Source organism: Mustela nivalis (assembly GCF_964662115.1).
Source record: "Mustela nivalis genome assembly, chromosome: 13".
Taxonomy (NCBI): Eukaryota; Metazoa; Chordata; class Mammalia; order Carnivora; family Mustelidae; genus Mustela; species Mustela nivalis.
This window is the reverse complement of record NC_139032.1, coordinates 71,368,302-71,389,281: the sequence shown is the minus strand read 5'-3', so window position 1 is coordinate 71,389,281 and position 20,980 is coordinate 71,368,302. Positions and strand designations below refer to the sequence as shown.

At 44.6% G+C, this 20,980-nt stretch overlaps 1 protein-coding gene and 1 long non-coding RNA gene across 14 annotated transcripts in view; one reads left to right on the top strand and one right to left on the bottom strand.

Annotated features, from left to right (window-relative positions):
- PALM2AKAP2 (PALM2 and AKAP2 fusion) overlaps nt 1-20,980 on the bottom strand; it is a 448,736-nt gene that overhangs the window by 82,207 nt on the left and 345,549 nt on the right. The window lies entirely within an intron of this gene.
- Nucleotides 1,261-6,850, top strand: LOC309847094. Its single transcript, XR_014302299.1, has 2 exons — nt 1,261-5,947; nt 6,360-6,850. It is a non-coding gene; the product is annotated as an uncharacterized lncRNA (long non-coding RNA).

Below are 20,980 nucleotides of genomic sequence, written 5' to 3'. Positions count from 1 at the left end.
CCCTGCCTTTCTGCTTAACAAAGCACATCTGGCAAAACGATTAGGGGAAACTTAAAACTAGTAACAACATAGATTATATCCCATCGTTCTCTATTTTATATTCCTGGATTTCAAACATGGAGCTTCACTTGGCAACTTGTTTCATACCCTTCTGCAAAGCAATCTGGAAGCCCGTCTCAGGAGTCTTCATACCCATGCCAATTTACCCATTATTTCCATTTCTGGGATTCTATTAGATCGAAATAATCAGAAGTGCTTACAGAAATGTAAGTGTAAGGATGTTTGCTGCAATATTACTATTTGTAAAGGCAAACATCACAAGATGGGATCGGGAGGGAGACAAACTGTAAGAGATTCTTAATCTCACAAAACACACTGAGGGTTGCTGCGGGGAGAGGGTGGTTGGGTTATGGACATTGGGGAGGGTATGTGCTATGGTGAGTGCTGTGAAGTGTGTAAGCCTAGTGATTCACAGATCTGTACCCCTGAGGCTAATAATATATCATATGTTAATAAAAAAATAAAAAATTAGAAAAGAAAAGGCAAACATTTAGAAGCCACCAACCTGCCCGGCATAAAACATCATCTAAGTACAATCTCTTACAGCTATAAATAGCGATGTAGGAAACAGACTAATCTACACAGAGAGCCATTGCCTGTACTCCTCACAAATGTCAATGTCAAGGAAAGGGCTAAGAATCTTTTCCATATTAAAGGAGGCTGAAGACACATGACCTCCAAATGATCCTGGATTAGATCCTAGTTTGAGGATGAAAAAAATTGCTATAAAGGGCATTTTGAAGAAATCTGGCAAAATGTGAAAATGTAGTTTGTAGTAAATATTAGTACCCTATGTCAAATCTCCGAAATTTAAAAACTTTATCATGACTATACAAATTAATGTGAAGGGGCATGATGACTACAACTTCTTTTTAAATGGTTCAGAAAAAAATTGTATTAAAAATTATATGTAGGGGCGCCTGGGTGGCTCAGTTGGTTGGACGACTGCCTTCGGCTCAGGTCATGATCCTGCAGTCCCAGGATCGAGTCCCATATCAGGCTCCCAGCTCCATGGGGAGTCTGCTTCTCCCTCTGACTTTCTTCTCGCTCATGTTCTCGCTCACTGTCTCTCTCTTAAATAAATAAAAATAAAATCTTTAAAAAAAATTATATGTAATATGTAATGTGTATAATATACATGTATTTATAAATTATATATGTTTTATATAATTCTTATATATATCTTATATATATATTTAAAAATTCATATATAGATATATATGAATTTGAAGAGAAAGAGAAAGCCACTATGAAAAATGCTAACAATTGGTGAAGGGAAGACAAAAATTCTTTGCACTATTCTTGCAATTTTTTTGTAAGTTTAAAAGTATGTTAAAATGAAAAGCTAAAAAATACTGAGATTTTGTGATCTGGGAAAATGCTTTGCTAAAATTAGTAAAAGCGGGGATGCCTGGGTGGGTCTGTCAATCAACCTCTCCCCCTGCAGCTCCTGTTCTTTCTCAAATAAATAAATAAAATAAAATGAGTAAAGACATTAGGATCCAAAACTGTATGTTCAGCATGATGTCTCAAGAATGGGGCAGTTTAAAAAGGTATATAAGACAGAAAAAAGCCTGACTGTTACCAGTGGTATGTGGCTTCTGAGCTGTGAGATTCTTTTTTTTTCTTTTTTTTTTAAGATACATGTCTTTTAAAATTTGTTTTTTAATTTATTTTATTTTTTTTAAAGATTTTATTTATTTATTTGACAGAGAGAGGCACAGTGAGACAGGGAGCACGAGCCTGGGGAGTGGGCGAGGGAGAAGCAGGCTTCCCACTGGAGCAGGAAGCCCGATGCGGGGCTCGATCCCAGGACCCTGGGATCGTGACCTGAGCCAAAGGCAGAGGCTTAATGACTGAGCCATCCAGGCGCCCCACATATCTTTTTTTAAAAGAAGAATTTATTTACTCATTTTAGAGAGGGAGAGAGACAGAGAGGGAGGGAGAGAGCAGCAAGGAGGGCCAGAGGGAGGGAGAGACAGAGAATCTCAAGCAGACTCCCAGCCTCGTGTGAAGCCTAATGCAGGGCTCCATCTCACCCCCCGGAGCCACTCAGGCATCCCGCTGAGTGCTGAGATTCTATCTGAACTTTATTTCCTCTGTATTATTTTGATGCTTCTCGTGTATCTACAGTTTTTATAGGACGTATGTACTATTTCATAATCAGGAAAAAAATGAAATAGTATAGGAAAGCTACACATTTTTATGAATCACATAAATATCTGATTAAGTCTTCTAAAATTTGTATTGCACTAACTTAATACTTCGTATCAGAGGAATTTGAAGATAAGGTTTCTGAGCTCCAAACAGATTAAATCCTGTTTGCAACAGTAGTATCACACTGATAAATTTTACAACATATTTGAAATTATTTTTCCTTCAAACCTCAGATGAGCAGGGGCAGACTATAGGACTGATGTGTGAAAATGGTGGCACTCCAAACTTCAGCTAGAATTTTTTCAGGACTGTCAACTAAAAGCCTAAATAATTGTTCCTGAATTAAAGAGTGTTAAAGAATGCTCTAGGGGAACCTGGGTGGTTCAGTCATTTAGCATCCGCCTTTGGCTCAGGTCATGATCCTGGGGTCCTGGGATGAAGCCCCACATAGGGCTCCCTGCTCAGCAGGGAGTCAGGTTCTCCCTCTGCCTCTGCCCCTTCCCCCATTTGTGCTCGCACACCCTCTCTCTCTCTGTCTCAAATAAATAAAATCTTTAAAAAAAATACTATTTCTAATTTATCTCTTATAATTATGTCTTTTATCTATTTCCTAAAAATTTCCTAAAAGTTAGAATGCTACATGGGGTGTGTGTGTGTGTGTGTGTGTCTGTGTGTGTGGTTGGTGTGTGTATATAATTATTTTTTTTCTAAATCCCTGAAGTCAGTTGCAGATACCATGCCCCATTATTCCTAATACTTCAGTGTACATTTCCTAAAAATAAGGATATTTTTCTACCTAACCACAGTAGAGCCTCAAAATCACACAACTAACATCGACAAAATCCTACCACTTAAAACTACAGACCCCATTCAAATGTCAGCAGGTGTCCCAGTGATGCTCTTACCAACAAAATGGTTCCAACTAGAGTTCCATGTAGCATTTAGCTCTCATGTCTCTTTAATCTTTTTCAATTTGGGACACTTACTTTTGGTTTTTTTTTTTTGAAGATTTTATTTATTTATTTGACAGGCAGAGATCACAAGTAGGCAGAGAGGCAGGTAGAGAGGAGGAAGCAGGCTCCCCGTTGAGTAGAGAGCCTGACGCAGGGCTCAATCCCAGGACCCTGAGATCATGACCTGAGCTGAAGGCAGAGGCTTTAACCCACTAAGCCGCCCAGGCGCCCCTGGGCACTTACTTTTTTTAAAAGCGATCTTTCTTTCTTTCTTTCTTTCTTTCTTTCTTTCTTTCTTTCTTCCTTTCTTTCTCCCTTTGGGGGCATTTATGTTTTTCTAAAAGATCTTATTTATTTATTTGTTTGTTTGTTTGTTTGTTTGAGAGAGAGAGAGAGAGCATGTGCACAGAGGAAGGAGAGGGAGAAGCAGACCCCATGCTGAGCGTGGAGCCCGACCCAGGGCTCCATCTTGTGACATTAAGATCACAACCTGAGACAAGATGAAGAGTGGGTGGCTTAACCAACTGAGCCACCTAGGCGCCCCATTAATGTGGGGCACTTTCTTAGTCTTTTATGACCTGGACACACTTAAAAGTTTATTTTGTTGACTCTTCTTCAATGTGGGGTTATCCAATAGTTCCTTATGGTTAGTTCCAAGGTGAGCGTTTTGGAGGGGTATCACAGAAGTGAGGCTGGGTTTTCCTCTTGTTCATCTTATCAAACGACACTCAATGTCAATTTGTCGAATTACTGACGATGCTAACTTTAGATATTGGACTAGAATGATGTCTGCCAGATTCCTCCACTGTAAAGTTACTGTTTTCCCCTTGCAATAAATACGGGCTTTGTAGAGAGATACATTAAGCTACATAAATATTCTGATAGGACAAGAGAACAGTTGAAATCTTTATTCTGAATTGAAGCAGCCATCAATTCAGTCTCAAGAAAACAAACTAATACATCTTCATAACATATTTACTATAGTTTTATCTAAGAAATATGGTACCCCTAAAAAGAGTTTTCATAACCTGCACAAACTGTGAAACTCCTCTTGGTGGTGGGGTGGGGGGGCGACTTTCCCATAATATAGATCCTGTGGTTTCAAAAGCACATCTTTTATCTGTACAAGTTGCAGAAGGGCTGACATCTGGGTGTGCAACCCATAATCCCTGGGGAAAACAGTGCAAAATTGACACAATTTGACATCAAGTTCTATCCTTAGAACTGGCATTGGAAATATAATGAGTTTTTGACTCATCAGAATTTTGTTGTTTGTGCTTTTAACAGAAGTCTTTTAACTGAGATAAAACAAGCCAGGTTGGCCGTGGCTCGAGTCAGTGGGTCACATACAAAGTGAATCCTTGTAGAACATTCTATAAAAGCTGTATCTGATGTGGCAAATCTCCGTCCCAGTCAGGAGGCTCACTTTAAGTGTCCCAGATCTGAGGGTTTCCAGGAACTTTCATGGGAGAACCTATTGTCTTTTTGCTCAAGCTTTTGCCCCCAGAAGCTTTGTGTTTCTCTGAAAGACCCAAGACCAACAATGACGTCATCTTCCCTCCACCCTCCCACTCAGAACACAGAATCCAGCAGAGACACACTCTGTGCCTCAGAACAGATGACGAGGGTCTTACAAGAGCAATCAGAATCAACTCAAACTTTCTTTTCTTGTCCCTGGCAGGCACACGGTAGAAACCTCTCCTAAGGCGATGGTTAACAGTTTGGGTTTGTTGTACGAATTCCTAGGCCTGAGGAAAGGTGCTAAAAATAAACAGCGATGCGTTACTGCTCATTGTCACTGCCTCAGATGTCCGTCCTCTAATAACATGCTCTCTTTAGAGACCGAAAATGAGGTCGGTGTGGAAAGTGAAGCAGGAAGGCGAGGGGAAAGCCAGCGAGGCGAGCCCGAGAAGAAGGGTCCATTTGGAGCGTCCGATCAAGGTGCACCAGGGTCAGAACTCAGGAGACAGAGGAGGTGAACGGAGTGGCCTGAGAGGGGAGAGCCGGGTCCAGGGAGAACGGTCAGTTAAGTAGAGTCGTCTAAGAGCCGGCGGCTCCCGAGGTGGGTTACTGGGCACGCTGGACTGGCTGCATTGGAAGGACAAGAATCCCACGGAGAGATCATGCCCCTGGCGGTTCACAGACCTCTAGAGGGTTTACATTCTACCAACCCTGCTCCCCCAAATAAGACTTTACGCCTGCACCCAAGGATGACTGCGTCCTCACTCCGAATCTGTCTCAAACCAGCATCTTCTCCATCCTCATCCCAAATCCCTTCCTTCAAACCCTCAGGGCCGTTCTCAGACACCAGAGGATGCAAGACACGCCCTTTCTCTAAGCCTCCCTTTGGTTTTTCCTCCTTTTCCACAAATGACATCCCAGGCGAATTCTAGCCCCTGCACGATGCTAGAAAGATACAAGCTTAGCAGGGGCAGAGTTTTTGAGACTGCTGCTAGATCAGGGACAGTCCTGTTCTGCTTGGCCATCAGCCAGACCAGCCACGGGGCTGCTCCAGAGGGAGCCCACCATCTGGAGCGGGCATGGCGGACGGCAAGGCCGCAGGGCGTTTGGAGAGGTCACGTTCTCCCTCCCGGCCTGGGCTCGGCACCCCTGCGTTCTCCAGGCACAGCAGGAAGCGTGGTGTTGCAGTGAGCCCTGCTCGGGCCCCACCAGCAGCCTGGTCCGCAGCTGGGCATCCCACCCCGCTTCTCTCCTGGCTGATGAGTTACTGTTTTTTGAGAAGCCAGGATTCACATGGCAGATTCCCAGAGCATAAGGTAAGTCTCAGATCTTTGAAAGGCTGCCGTGGAATCCGGGCCTCACAGAGGAGAAAAAGACAGAAGGAGGGAGGATGGGAACGGAGCCAAGGAGAGGTCACCTGAGAGGTCAGGGAAGAAAAACACGCCTCTTCCTTGTCCCCAGTGCGGTCTCTGCTTAGGGCCTCAGACCACTGCCACCGCCTCCACTTCCAGCCTCCGAGGTCACCTGGGAAATCTAACTAAATGAGACAACTTTTTAAAAGATGTTTTACCCTTACTTGGGTCTGGTTTCTTAAAAAGGTGTCTAAAGGCACAGTAGCAGACCCTTCCACATTATCTCTTACTGACAGCCGCTGCCGCATGGCTCAGAGACAGTGACATTTAGTTCCCCCTCTTTTCCCATTTCTAATACTTCCTGTTTTTAATCTAGGTTGCAAGTCTCCTATGATGACTAAAACTATGCGGACGAGTAAAACAGATGACCCACATCTGCAGTTTTAATGAAACAAGATAAATCTTGGAAAAGGATGCCGAGAGATGCATGTTCTTGCCAGGCAGAAGATGCTGTTGAGTGAGTTAAGTTGCATATAAATGTCAGCTTCCTTTTTCTAAATCATTCAAAAGACCAAACGGAAAGGACTAGCCTGGCACTTCAGGGAGTAGAAAACTGCGTCGAATCCTATGGAAAGGGATGAAGATTTGGGATTTTCTCATTTCGTCTCCCACATCCTTCTCTGCCACCCCCATCCTATCTGCTTGTGTCAATAGTTCGCCTTTAATGAAATGTGGTTAAGTTTCTACATTTTACCAACAGACTTGAGCAATTTCTCTGGGTGTTATGTTGGTTTAGAGATAATTTTTGATAAGAAAAACTAGGAAATTCCAATAAAATGAATAAAAATATGAAGTAATGATAACTCACCCTTTGCTTTTTCCTACCCTTTGTTCACTGCCTGTATGATCTATAAATATATAATGAGGGGAGAATCACAAATAACCAATCTTTCTACTTAACAATCTTACAGATCTTATATACTGAGAAATGAATCATCTGAAGTCCAAGGTCAACCATTTGGTTAATAGCACTGTGGTGTCCAGAAAAGAGGTATCTCCCTTGGGCTCTTATCACTCAATAATACTATTTCAGTTTAAGTAAATTGTAGAGATATCCTTTTAGCCAAAACTTACCCAACAAGAAACTATGACAAACTGCGACAGTGCTACAAATCCTGAAAATAACCCATTTTCCAGGCATCGGTGAAGCAGGGCAGTTATTCCACAGGAAACATTCTAACCTAAAAATAATGGATCTTCAGTTGAAGAAAACTGGACCCATATGTGTCCAAGGGAACCGTAACAGAATGGGAGAAGGTGAACCGAGCCATGAACAGTCACCATCAAAAGGCGCAACTTGTCCTAAAGGGACATACGGGGAGGTGAAGCTCAAGGAAGTAGAAGGTTTTCAAAGTGAGAGAGCTGCTACCGTATTTAAGAAAGCGTAAAGCCATAGCTATGTTTGGGGCACCTGGGTGGCTTAGTGGGTTAAAGCCTCTGCCTTTGGCTCAGGTCATGATCCCAGGGTCCTGGGATTGAGCCCCACATTGGGCTCTCTGCTCAGCGGGGAGCCTACTTCCCCCTCTCTCTGCCTGCCTCTCGCCTGCTTGTGATCGCCGTCAAATAATAAATAAATAAAATCTTAAAAAAAAAAAAAAAGCCATAGCTATGTTCCTCTTTTCCTTGAGAAAATGAAACAGCCATTTGGGATCAGACTATAGTATCTGCAAGAATTCTATTTTTATCTCCTATTACAGCTAGAATTGTTTATTTACTTAGTGCCTACCAAACTCTTTATATTTTAGGTTAGGTCATATGAAATTCCCAATATTTTATTTTAATCTATAAAAATAGCCATTTCAGATGGATTTGACCTAATTCATGATCTCTAATGTCTAATTCTCACCTTGCCAGATTTACAGACGAAGAAGCAGATATAAAAAAGAACACTAATGTGCCCCAAGGTACCAAGAGGTACCATGTTCCCACCCTGGGTCTTGCAGATCCCAGAGCCAAGGGTCAGCAGCTTTCCTCTCGACAGCACAGCCTGGAGATGTCTGTGTTAGCTCAGGTAACTAAAGATGTATTTAATGGAATATGGACCTTAAGTCATCACATTCAGTCTATTAAGTTTTGAAACATATTTTATACCCCAGCTGGCTTATCACGTTGACCAAATTACCTCATTGTACTTACCTGTCAAAAGGAGATGATTGGGCAAAAGGGTTGATTAGTCCTTTTTCATTTTCTTAAATGTGAATAATATGTACAAATATAATAAACAGAATTTTTATTTTTTTTAAATGATTACTAAAAAAGTATTGTTCTTTGGAAACTAGCCAACCAACACAGAAAGGTTTAAAAAGTAGGAGAAAATCTTTCTAGACCCTCCCTTCCCCTCTTACTTTGGTAGTCTGTCTCCATCTGGAATTTTGCCAGAGCCAAATGTGTGACCCTGAGCTACTCACTTGAGCTTGTCTGAGACTCCATTTCTTCGTGTGCAAAATGAGTGGGGTGACATCAGCTCAGCCTCCTCCCAGAAGACAGATGTGTTAACATAGGTGAAAGTGTCCCCGGATAGGTTTGTGTGCAAGGTTTTATATCACTTTGCTGGAAGCTGTGATCACATGCTTCCCTCTCTGGAATGTGCCAGGCTAGCCAGCAGGTGGGAATGCCTGCCAACCCTCTTCCTCTCCAGGGTCTCACCGTTAATTAGTGATTTGCCTCCTTCAGTGAGTCAGGACAATAAAGGCTGGACATCTCTGAGCTAATCAAATGATATTTAAAAACTGGAACTAGCCAACCAATGATGATTCAACCAAAATAAAAATTCTTCTAAAACCATCTCTGACTCATGTTCACATCACTCCTGATAAATGGGACCAGACGGAAACCAGTGAGTGTGAGTGGACCCCTGGGAGTCATTGATTACAACTCCACCTCTGCCTCACTCATCTCCCCCCAGAGACACAGGCTCTGTGAGGCTGAGGGACTGTTTGAATGTTGTCATTTGCTCAGTGCTCTACCCACTCACCCACTCCCATCATTTCATGGCTTTAGAGATAAGTCAATAAGTAAACGCACACATCATTTAATTTTGGAGCTGAAAGGGGCCCAGAAGATCATCTGGCAACTTTACAACCCAGGAACACAGTTAAAAATACAAGGTTCTATGCCATCAAGAATATGGGCGGGTTTCGGGGCACCTGGGTGGCTCAGTCACTTTAGCGTCTGACTCTTGGTTTTGGCTCAGGTCATGATCTCCTGATGGTGGGATCAAGTCATTAGGGCTTGGAGGGCTACACACTCGGTATGGAGTCCGCTTCAGATTTTTTCTTCCTCCCGCTCTGCGACCTCCCCAAGCACACTCTACCTCTCTCTTTCTCAAATAAGTAAAATCTTAAAAAAAAAAGAAGAAGAAGAAGAAGAAAGGATTTAAATTAGCCACATTAATAAGCCACATACTAAAAACGCACCTGTCCTGTGATCAAACGATATTTCCCTTCTGTTGCTGGGACAAACAAATGTTTTAAAGTCAACTAAGAGGCCATCACAAACAATAATTAATATCTGTAGTTTTCAAAACACTTTACATGTCAGCTCCTTTGATCAGGAATGCTGGAGGAAAGGGAATTTACACTTACTTAAAAGTACATTATTGAAAATGTGGATAGAAAAACTTAAAAAGGAAAAAAGAAAGAAAATGTGGCAGCACGCTGGGTTTGTTACTGCACGTAATCCTCAGTAGCAACAGCTAATCCGAGGTATTGTTAAACCCATTTTGCAGTTCACAAAGCCAAGGCTTTGGGAGGTAGACCAGCTCGATCAAGTCATTCTGAGTTGACCACCTCTGCAGGGCTCCTTCCCTACAACATGGTCCTCTTAGAGACCACACACTTTGGTCTTGAGGAGTCTGTGGGTTACTCTAGGGCTTTAAGAAAATAAAGGATTTTTCAAATTAAAATCAGGTTGACACTGAAAAATGTCAGCTTTCTTCCTATACTATGTTCTCACTTCCACAATGTAGGATCCTTCCTTGGTGGGCAGTCCTATGTCCTGCCAAACAAGGTCTAACTACTTCAGGCACCTTGTTACCCACAAGCGTTCTCTTTGATGAGACCTCCAATCTTGCCCTCACCGGAGAATACCCCAGACCCACATCTAGAGCAGCCAGAATGGGGGTTTCTGTATCACTTAATTATTAGCGTTATCTGTTACCAAGCCTGAATACAATACCCCTTAGTAAGTGCACTACCACTCAGATCCCTTATTTTCATGCAGTTCAGCTGACCCCTTCAGAGGAGTAGAATAGAAGTCTCATCAGGAAAAAAGGAAAAGAACAAAACAGCAGAATAAACCAAGTCAGATCTGCTGGAGTCTTTGTCCCATTTACACAACCCCTCATGAAAGTTTGAGTAAAACATACAACCCCAAAGGATTATACATTCCATGAAATTCTATCTGCCCCAAGTTATGCTGATACTCAAAATTATGGCCTTAACGAAAAAAAAAAAATATTGGAACATAAACAAATACACGTCTACACCCAATCTGGGAAATTCTCACATGCTAAAAGCCAGACAAGTATTTCAACCACTGCCACCCTGTCGCTCTCAAGAGATTTCGGCAAAAAGAAAAACATCTAAATTTAAATACAGAAAATAAATCTCCAAGTTTTGTTTTCATTTCTGATGACAAATATCAAAAATACATTTAAAGGCCACGCAGCATATCTTTACCCACCCCAGCAGATGGAGTAAACAAGAAATTCTTGATCCCCAGTGTTAAGAGTGAAGACAACCCCAGGATAACCTGAAGGTATAAAAAGAACCTCCAGGAGGAGTCTACGCAGCCCAGGAACCTTGAATTAATCTAAGCAAACTTCAAGTGCCAACCACCCAGCTTTAACCAGTATTGGGAGGGAGAGGGGAGGCGAATCTTCATTATTACTCATAAACAAAAATACAAAGCAATATGCCAAGGAAAGTTGAGACCTTGATATTTTTTTCTCTCTCACAATATTAACTTACAGTTTAGCAGCAGTTAGGGTGGAGGAGGAAATCCCCTGTGTTCACACCCACCCCCCTCGAATGTCTTTTTTTTTTTTTTTCCTTCAGAGGGCTGTGTACAATGCATTTAAAAAATCCATTGTTGGGGCCAGGGAGACGGAGATGTTTTTTCTCCCAGCTAATAATGGATTCGATTGCCTTGAAGTCAATGAACTCCTGGGTAGGAAATACCAAGCAGACAAACAGGAATAGAGTAAGAAATGCACCAACCAGACCATCTGTGTTAGACCTACATTCTAGACTACTTAAAGGGCACCCTTTAAATAAAACATTTTAAGGGAAAACATTTCACTCAGCAAAACAATTCCATTTTACCTTGACCTTACAAAGTTTCCCTAATTATTACTTGAAAAATGAGAGTGTTCCAAGACTTGAGATTCAAGTAATCTAAATGTGAAATCTTGGGTCGAGAGAACAGCCGTGAGCGCGCAGTCGGCACAGACACACAATGTCATCAAGACACGCGGTTCCCAAGAGAATAGAGCCTGGCATCCTACTCTCTCTAATCTGAGCCAACTCCCTTGTCAGTTAGAGAAAGGTTATCTATTAACAGTCATTCTCCTTCCGCATTCTCTATCTTCCCACTGATAAGAAAGCCCACCATATTTACTTTGATTATCAACTATCTGATAAAAACAAATGAAGGGCTTTTTCTCCACTTGATAATGAGAGTCTCCAAAATCCGTTACTGTGGGGCTAAAACTACAATGCTAACTGAGTGCTGGGCTCTCTGCTAAGCTCTTTATCTACATTTTCTTGTTTAAATCCCCCAAGATCCCTGTGGGTTCTTTCTTTCTTTCTTTCTTTCTTTTTTAAAGATTTTATTTTATTTATTTGACAGAGAGAGATCACAAGTGGGCAGAGAGGCAGAGAGAGAGAGGAGGAAGCAGGCTCCCTGCTGAGCATAGAGCCCAATGCGGGACTTGATCCCAGGACCCTGAGATCATGACCTGAGCCGAAGGCAGCGGCTTAACCCACTGAGCCACCCAGGCGCCCCTCCCTGTGGGTTCTTATCCCCATTTTCCATCTCAGGAAACTGAAGCTTATGAAGCTTCCACAGCTGAACCTTGCTCCTTGAGGAGCACTTGCTATCCAGCAACCTGGATAGCAGGTGACGAAGCCAGATTGAACCTAGGCTCAGAACTCAGGAGTCCTTGCTGTGAAGCCAAGTCTCCCCAACCCGTCCATGTTGCAGATCCACACCTGAGCTCTCGTGACCCATCTTGAAAGGATGCCTCCTCTTCTACAACTTTCCCTGTGATTGACTCTTTCCTGTGTTTGTGCTTTGGCACTTGCTAGGGATAGTAAACCCCTTGAAAACAGGGACTGGGGATTTCTTGTGATCTCCTAAGGACCTCACAGATGGATCACTCTGCTCAAAAACAAGGGTGAGACAAAAGGAAGAAGCAGCCCAAGGGTCCATCAAGGCGTAAACAGACACACAAAGTGTGGTATCTACATGCAAAGGAAAACGACCTATGAATATTAAAGAGGAAAGAAATTCTGACACATGCTATGACAGGGAAGAAACTTGCTAAGTAAAACAGCTAGTCAAAAAATAAAGGACAGGGCGCCTGGGTAGCTCAGTGGGTTAAGCTGCTGCCTTCGGCTCAGGTCATGATCTCAGGGTCCTGGGATCAGGTCCCACATCGGGCTCTCTGCTCAGCAGGGAGCCTGCTTCCCTGTCTCTCTCTCTCTCTGCCTGCCTCTCCATCTACTTGTGATTTCTCTCTGTCAAATAAATACATAAAAAAATCTTTAAAAAAAAATAAATAAATAAAGGACAAATATTGAACAATTCCACTGACACAAGGTACCTTAATAGGCAAACTAATAGAGCCAGAAAGTAGAACATGGCTGCCAAGGGCTTTTGGAAAGGGAGAAAATGGGGTTAGTGTTTAATGAGAAAAGAGTTTCAATTCTGCAGGAAGGGAAAGTTTTGTGGGTGGTGATATCATGACAATGCAAATCTACTTAATGATACTAAACTGTGCATTTAAAATCCTTTAAGATGGTACACTTTATGTTCTAAGCATTTTGCCACAGTTATAATTAAAAACAAACAAGGGCAGGAGGAATGCCCATCACAGAAATGCTTCAACTTCTCTGTTGGGACTGCTGGTGGGCCAGAGTCTGGCCACTGTGTCTGGCCACTGTCTCCGGGGTCAGGGAGTTGCCCCCCACCCCCACCAGGGAGTCATCCTCTCTGGTATGGCCCTGAAGTTCGCTTCAAGGACAAGCCATTCAGAGCTGCCACCGCTGTGCTTCCACAGCCTAGCGACACACAGGTCACTCTCAGAACATGCCCTTTCTGACCACCGTGGAAGCATGAGCAGAGCGCCAACTCCAAGGCGGAATGGCTTGGAGACCTCAGCGGGCACCTCTTCCTGTCTCAGGGGCTGGGCTGGTGTAAAGGCCCAGATGTCTGTCTGACGCTCCGACTGTCAGAAGGCAAGTCCGGGCATCCATCAGCTCCCTTGTCATGGAGCCACCGGGGTAAAAACAGAAAGGGGAAAGGTAGTTTCCACCTTGGAAATGTGACAAGCCAGAGTTAATCTGCAAAGGAAACAATATTCAGAAATGGGACAGCTTGGGATTCCTTTGATGACAGAGGGGTGGCGTTTAAGGAGCAGCCCTCATCCCAGGGACGGAGAGCTGCCTGGACAGGGAAAACATGGCTCGACGCATGTCCCTTTCTTCAAATCAGAGCCCTGTGGCCTCCAGTGAGGCCACCATTAACCACCCAGGCTTGTCCCATGGAGTGCACTTCGAGGGAATGGACACCCTGGGGACCTCAAACACTCTCTGGGCCAGTCCCCTTCTGGGTGTTTAGGGCCTCTGTGTCCAAGACCCAGGCTGGTCTCAGAGGTTGGACGAGACCAAGCACTTCCCCAAGGAAAGTAAACCCATCCACCACCGGAGAATTCAACTCCACTTTTCTCCTTTGGCATTCAAAAATCATTTGTCATGGGGCGCCTGGGTGGCTCAGTGGATTAAGCCGCTGCCTTCGGCTCAGGTCATGATCTCAGTGTCCTGGGATCGAGCCCCGCATCGGGCTCTTTGCTCAGCGGGAGCCTGCTTCCTCCTCTCTCTCTGCCTGACTCTCCGCCTACTTGTGATCTTTCTGTCAAATAAATTAATAAAAAAAAAATTTAAAAAAAAAATCGTTTGTCATGAACTTCTTTTTGGAGGGTGACAAATTAACTTTTTATTTCTGTCATTTGGGTTTATCTTTTTACTGCTTTTTAACTAGGCTTTTATTTTAATTCCAGGATAGTTCACATACAGTGTCGTACTGGATTCAGGTGTACAACCCAGGATTCAGCACTTCCATACGTCACCTGGGGCTCATCACAAGTGCCCTCCATCATCCCCATCACCTGTGCCGCCCATCCCCCCACTTCCCCTCGGTGACCATCAGTTTGTTCTCTATGGGCAGTTTTCCTATTTTTTAATGAGTCAAAGTTTATACCAAGAAAATAAAATTTCTGCATGGATGACTATGTTTTTTATTGCGGTAAAATATATATCACACAGGGGCGCCTGGGTGGCTCAGTGGGTTAAAGCCTCTGCTTTCGGCTCAGGTCATGATCCCAGGGTCCTGGGATCGAGCCCCGCATCGGGCTGTCTGCTCAGCAGGAAGCTTGTTTCCTCCTCTCTCTCTGTCTGCCTCTCTGCCTACTTGTGATCTCTGTCTGTCAAATAAATAAATAAAATATTTAAAAAAAAAATATATATATATATATATATCACACAAAATGTACCATCTTAACCATTTTTAAGTGCACAGTCCTGTGGACCCTAAGAATGTCCACAGAGTTGTGCGACCATCACCATCATCTGTCCACAGAACCCTTCTCATCCTGCAAACCTGAAACTCTACCTCTTCAACACGAACTCACTCTCCCCTTCCCCCAGGCCCTGGCAACCATCACTGTACTACTCCCCGAACATTTTTGAGATCTTAATAAATGTCTTCTCCTTTTACTTTCTCTCCTCCTTAGGCAGGCAGCCAGGCTTTTTCATTTAAATGCTTGTTTTGGGGATCTGGTGTCAAGGAGTCAAAAATCCTGGCTTTTGTAAAAATCTAAGTCATCAATAAGATTATGCAAGGCATTTTAGAGAGGGTCCTTACTCCCTCCAGCCCTGGGTGTTTTGCTCTGTTCCCTGCAAGTTCCTAGGGGAATTGGCAAGACTTCATAGAGGAGGCTCCAGGCCCCGAGTTCACAGACTTGCCAAGGATCCCTGTGCGCCCGTGAAGACCAGCAGCTTCAATCTTGACCATGTGGATAGAAACAGTCAAAAGCCATGTAGACGCATGACGGGAAATGCCAGCTAAAACCAGTGCAGAAAGGTGTCAGGACGGCCTCCTTCCCACAACCTAGAACCTTCTAAACCTTTACATTTTAGATATAATCACAGGGTGCGACTATCCCCCCAAATGACTGGGGTTAAATTTTCTGTTAGCTGGACAGGTTGAGGGCTCAAAGACAAAATTCAGTTAATTTATGTAAATTAAATTTAAAAAAATTTTTTTTGCAAGCCTTTGTTTATGGACTGAGATTTATAACTTCAACCACGGGAAAAGGACAGGGCTGTCTTAGCTTGTAGTAAGCACTAAACAGGCAGAATGAAGAGGGTAAGGATGAAGAGACTGTAAAAAGCCAAGCTATAGAGATTCAAATCCAGCTCTGCCACTAGCTATATGCTCTTGTCCTAAACCATGGTATCCCAGTTTCTTCATCTGTAACAACAAAAAATAATAATGGCATCTTCCCCAATAGGAGTTACAAAGGTCAAAGATGACAATATCTACATGGCCCCTTGAAAGAGGGCCCAACTTTTCACTATACAGTCATTATGAAAAGCAGCTTAAATCTACTTTGCTCTCAGAGTAAAGCTCTCTGCTCTTGGGGAAGCCTGAACTCCCAAAAGAAATATAAAAACTTGAACTTTTCAACGTTATACTCTTCCGGAAAAAAGCTCAATCAGAATTTTGTGATTGCAAATAAACCCATATTAAAGGTTCAAGGTTTTATCCAATTGTACACATACTGTATTAGGTCTTCCTCTGCTCATATAAACGCTGTCCTTGGTTTGGATCCATTCTTTATAAAGCCACAGGAATTGTTACTTTGTATTTGTTCAAGTATTTGCAGTAGAGTGTAAGAATTTTTGTGTATTGTGTATTGTGCAATAATTTTTGCTTGCATGTTTCCAGGCCAATTTTGAAAGGTATCATTTGCGGCACAGAGAGTTCAGTGGCAATTGTCAGAGGTGGCCTACGTTATCAAGCCCAAGAGGACCCTTGAGGAGTTCCTGAGATGGGACAATGCACTTAGAGGGTGTGGGTTGGAGGGAGGAGTGGTACTCAGGGGACAAACGCCGTTAAGGTTTGCTTCTTCTCATTTACACACCTTTAGGGTGGATGTTAAAGACAAAATTATTTCTATCATGGATTTCCCAATTATTCTCTCAAAACAATGAGGAAGCAAATACCAGGTGACAAATCTCCCTTTTGGTGACAAGACTGATAATCCTCCAGAGCACCTGCCCTGACTCCCACTCTCCCCGGGAACTCCCCACCTTCCAGCTTAAAGCCCTCTGGAGCAGATCAGCCGGTCTGCTGGAAAAACACAGGCTTCCCCTGGGACGATACAGTCCACCTGGCCAGATGCCCAGCGATCCGGCTTCTTCTGTACCACCCCCGCCTCTGGATCGCAGGGCGGGAGCTGGAAGTTCTGCACCACCCGCCAGCCCCTCCCCACCGCCCACTCCACATTGATGGCCCCACCTTCCATTTGCAAGGAATAACAATGGTTATGAAAAGTGGGTACCCAGGGCGCCTGGGTGGCTCAGTGGGTTAAGCCGCTGCCTTCGGCTCAGGTCATGATCTCAGGGTCCTGGGATCGAGTCCCGCATCGGGCTCTCTGCTCAGCGGGGAGCCTGCTTCCCTTCCTCTCTCTCTCTGCCTGCCTCTCTGTCTACTTGTGATCTCTCTCTGTCAAATAAATAAATAAAAATCTTAAAAAAAAAAAGAAAAGAAAAGAAAAGAAAAGTGGGTACCCAGAAGGTATGGAAAGGTGTTCTTTTCCTTCGAATGCCTCGGTTATGAAACCAGTTTGGTTCTAAAGCTGACTGAGAACATTCTACTCCGTGGATAATGGTTATTAAAAAGTATTGGGAAAGGAGGGTTATAATACCAGCCGTCAAAGAAGGTTGGAAAATGCCACAGAACCTTGAACAAACTCTGTTTGCAAAGGGTAGAGCTCAAGAAAAAGTAAGTGGAGTCGGAGTAAAACAAGAAAGTAGGTACAGCCGTCTGCAGGAATGTTGAGGAGACTCTCACAACGGAAGGGGGATGACGGGGTCTCTGTGGATATCATTTCCCTTCAAAACTCCCCCCCCCCCCTTAATATACACTGGGCGTGCTAGTTTCACTTCCCAGTCCAGACTCTGTGATTCCGGTTGATGTTCTGTTTACAAAAGAAAGACAGAGAGAAAAGGAAGGAGGGAGACCGAGGAGCCGGAGGGGAGAGAGTTCCAGATGTTCCGGAACAGAATCTAGAGAGAGAGAAGGAGGAAGGGACAGGGGATGGGTGTTGGGCAGTGAGTGGAGTAGAGCCAAAGGAGCTACAGAGGAAAGAGGTAGAGGCCCGGATCCCAGGGGGCAGAGAGGAAAGACAGAAGGAAGGAGGCCTCCCCTCCACCCCCCCACTTCCTTCCCCACCCCACCCCCACTCCCCCCCCCCACCCCACCCCCCCTGGCTCCAGGTGGCACAGCTGACCAACACAGCTTGCTTGGGAGCTGAAAAACAGGACAGAGGCCTGGACAAGTTTGGGGAGTAAACCTAAGAAAGGAAAGACGCTGTTGCCAGCCAGGATGGGTTGGAGGAGGGAGTGACGGGGGCAATTCGCTACTGGCCTCAGAAGCATTTCCCCTGCCTCCTGGGTACCTTAGCCAGATGCTCTCAAAATTCAGACACAAATCTTTCATGCTGCAATTTAAACTCTCTGTCGCTTTCCGAGTCCCAGGGAAAAGAATCACATTTGCATACCGCACTGCAATTTGTATGATATCACTTAAGATTTCGCTGGAGAGTTGCATACATCTGAAGCTACAGGAACACATACAGGATGTGGATTCCAGATATGGACAACAGCAGCACTCTGGACCTTCCGGGAAGGGTAATTCTTCCCTGTCGGGGAGCTGTGCTGAGCTCTGCTGGCTGTTAGTGCAGTCCACTGGATCGTAGTAGCACCCTCCCCACTCACAGACCAATCTCACCCCTCTTGAAGCTTGGCTGGTTTGCATAGTGTCAACTGCCAAAACTTCCTCCCTCCTAGCTGGGTAAGGGAGCTTCTCCCACTGTCATGTGCACACAAATTCCTGAGGATTTTGTTAAAATGCAGATTCTGCTTCAGTGGGTCTAGAATGGGGCTCAGGGTTCTCTAGTTTCAAGGAGCTCCTGAATGATGCCAATGCTGTGGATCTCCGACTACACTTTGAACAGCAAGGCCCCATAGCCCTGGTTTAGGAATGGACAGGAGCTGGGTAGGACCCTGTGCAGCTGTGGGACCCTTGGGCTGATTCCACAGCCTCTGAGCACATCAGGATCCTCGTTAGAAACATGGTGGTGATTCTAAAGATAAAGAGAAGTTGTGGAGATAAAGCAACCAGTTTAGCAACTGGCACTCAAAAAATGTTAATTTCCTGGGGCACCTGGGTGGCTCAGTGGGTTAAGGCCTCTACCTTTGGCTCAGGTCATGGTCTCAGGGTCCCAGGATAGAGCCCTCCATCAGGCTCTCTGCTCAGCAGGGAACCTGCTTCCTCCTCTCTCTCTGCCTGCCTCTCTGACTACTTGTAATCTCTATCAAATAAATAAATAAAATCTTGAGAAAAAAATGTTAATTCCCTTCCCCTTCCCTCAGAGCTCCTCCCAGCACCAGCACCAGGCCTGGAAACCTTAAGATTAAGGCGTCCCGGGGGATTGTAGGGAATTCCCTAGAAGAGAAAACGAAATTCCATTCTCAACAGTGGTTGGAGAGGGAGGGGTTTCCTCCCTTCTCCTTCTTCTATTTTATACCCTCTATGCGGGTGATACTATAACATCCGTCATCCTCCAGAGGCTGTGAATTGTTTTGATAATGAAGCATATGATGAAAAGAATATTTTAAAAACAATGTACACATTGTGATTTCATGCAAAAGCAATGCCTCCCACACTCAGGGCCCATCTCTGTGCTGTGTGAAACACCAATCTGAGCTTTCTTCTAAAGGAAAAATGATCCCAAATAGAGATCATCACAAGTGTGTTGGATATGATCTAAATTTCCAATACAGTTTGATCATTTTCCTCCCCAAATGAATGGCTTCTGCTCATCTGGAATTGTGTCAGAGGAGAATTCCTGCCTTTTTTTTTTTTTTAATCCCTTTGCAAGGATAAAATGTTCTAAATGCAAAACATTAATTTGCCAGGCTAAAAATAGCCTTGGAATCACACGGCACACGGCACACAGGCCTCGGTTTTATTTTTTATTTTTTTAAGATTTTATTTATTTATTTGACAGACAGAGATCACAAGTAGGCAGAGAAGCAGGCAGAGAGAGAGGGGGAAGCAGGCTCCCCGCTGAGCAGAGAGCCCAATGAGGGGCTTGATCCCAGGACCCCGGGATCATAATCTGAGCGGAAGGCAAAGGCTTTAATCCACTGAGCCACCCAGGCGCCCCTGGCCTCGATTTTAATACACATACAGAGAGAGCTTTTTGAATTTAGGATTGAGAAGCACTTCAACTTTCTAGAAAATTAGTATGTATTCCTTGGGCATTCCCCCTAACCCTTACATGGGCTAGACAATGGGTTTCTTTCTCTGTTTACAGGCTGCATCACAAAATTTACATGAGGCCCTGCTCCAAACAAAGTGTTTCTGCATTATTCCCCTGAGCAAATGACATCGTGATCACGTGAGCCAATCAGGTCAGGGATAGGGGCTGAGAGCAGTCAGTTAAACGCCTACAGGAAAATGTGGTTGGGCCTTCCTAGAACCTTCTGTACACACTTCACCCAGGTGTGGGACTCAGGTAGGCCCCACAGAGCTTTGCATTTGAGGCAACTAATGGGGCGGCAGTGGGGGAGGGGAGCAGCAGCTAGTGTCCCCCCTCCCCCCTCCCCTGCCCACCAGTTGGGCTTTCCCCCCAGGGGGTCTGCTATAGGACACTGGCTCAGTCCTGGCCCCACAGGTTCACTAGGGACATCCTGCGAAGGCCATGCGCTACAGAGAGGATGCCTACCTAGGAACCCCTTCTCTTTCCGGTGCTCAGCGTAGTGGGTGCCGGGTCCTCACACACACTCTGCTAACAAAGAACTAACAACCTGGAAGTCCTGGGCAGTTTCTCTACACCTTACAAACCCAGGGCACTCTAAGCTCCATGCAGAAACCTCCAGGCCGGCCTCCTGTGACACCCCAGGAAAAACGGCTCCCCATCCCTGCTGAGCAGGCCCTGTAAGAGCCATTGTCGAGGTCCCCCTCAGCAAAGCACCAGGGAAGCAGTAAGATACACCCATGGGTAGTTCAAAGGGAGGCTAATGTTTCTGGACTGGCATTTATTATCTTTATGTATTGACTCGATTTCTCTCCAAGCCTACAGAGCAGATAAGGAGTACAGGGGCTCTACTGGGCAGAAAGCTCAAGCAGGATCCACAGACCTTTCCAAGTATTTCCAGAATCACCTCTGGGTGGGAGCAGTGAAAACTGGCAAGACCTGAGGCAGGCAAGTCAGGGCAGATCACCTGATCTCATAATGGCTCTGGGGACCCTGTCCAGAGCACATGCCCATCTCTCCTAAGTTACAGCTGGGGTTGGGCAGGTGCACTTGGCGGGGGGGGGCGGACTTGGATCCACTGCAGGCTTGTGTCCTGGGGCATTAAG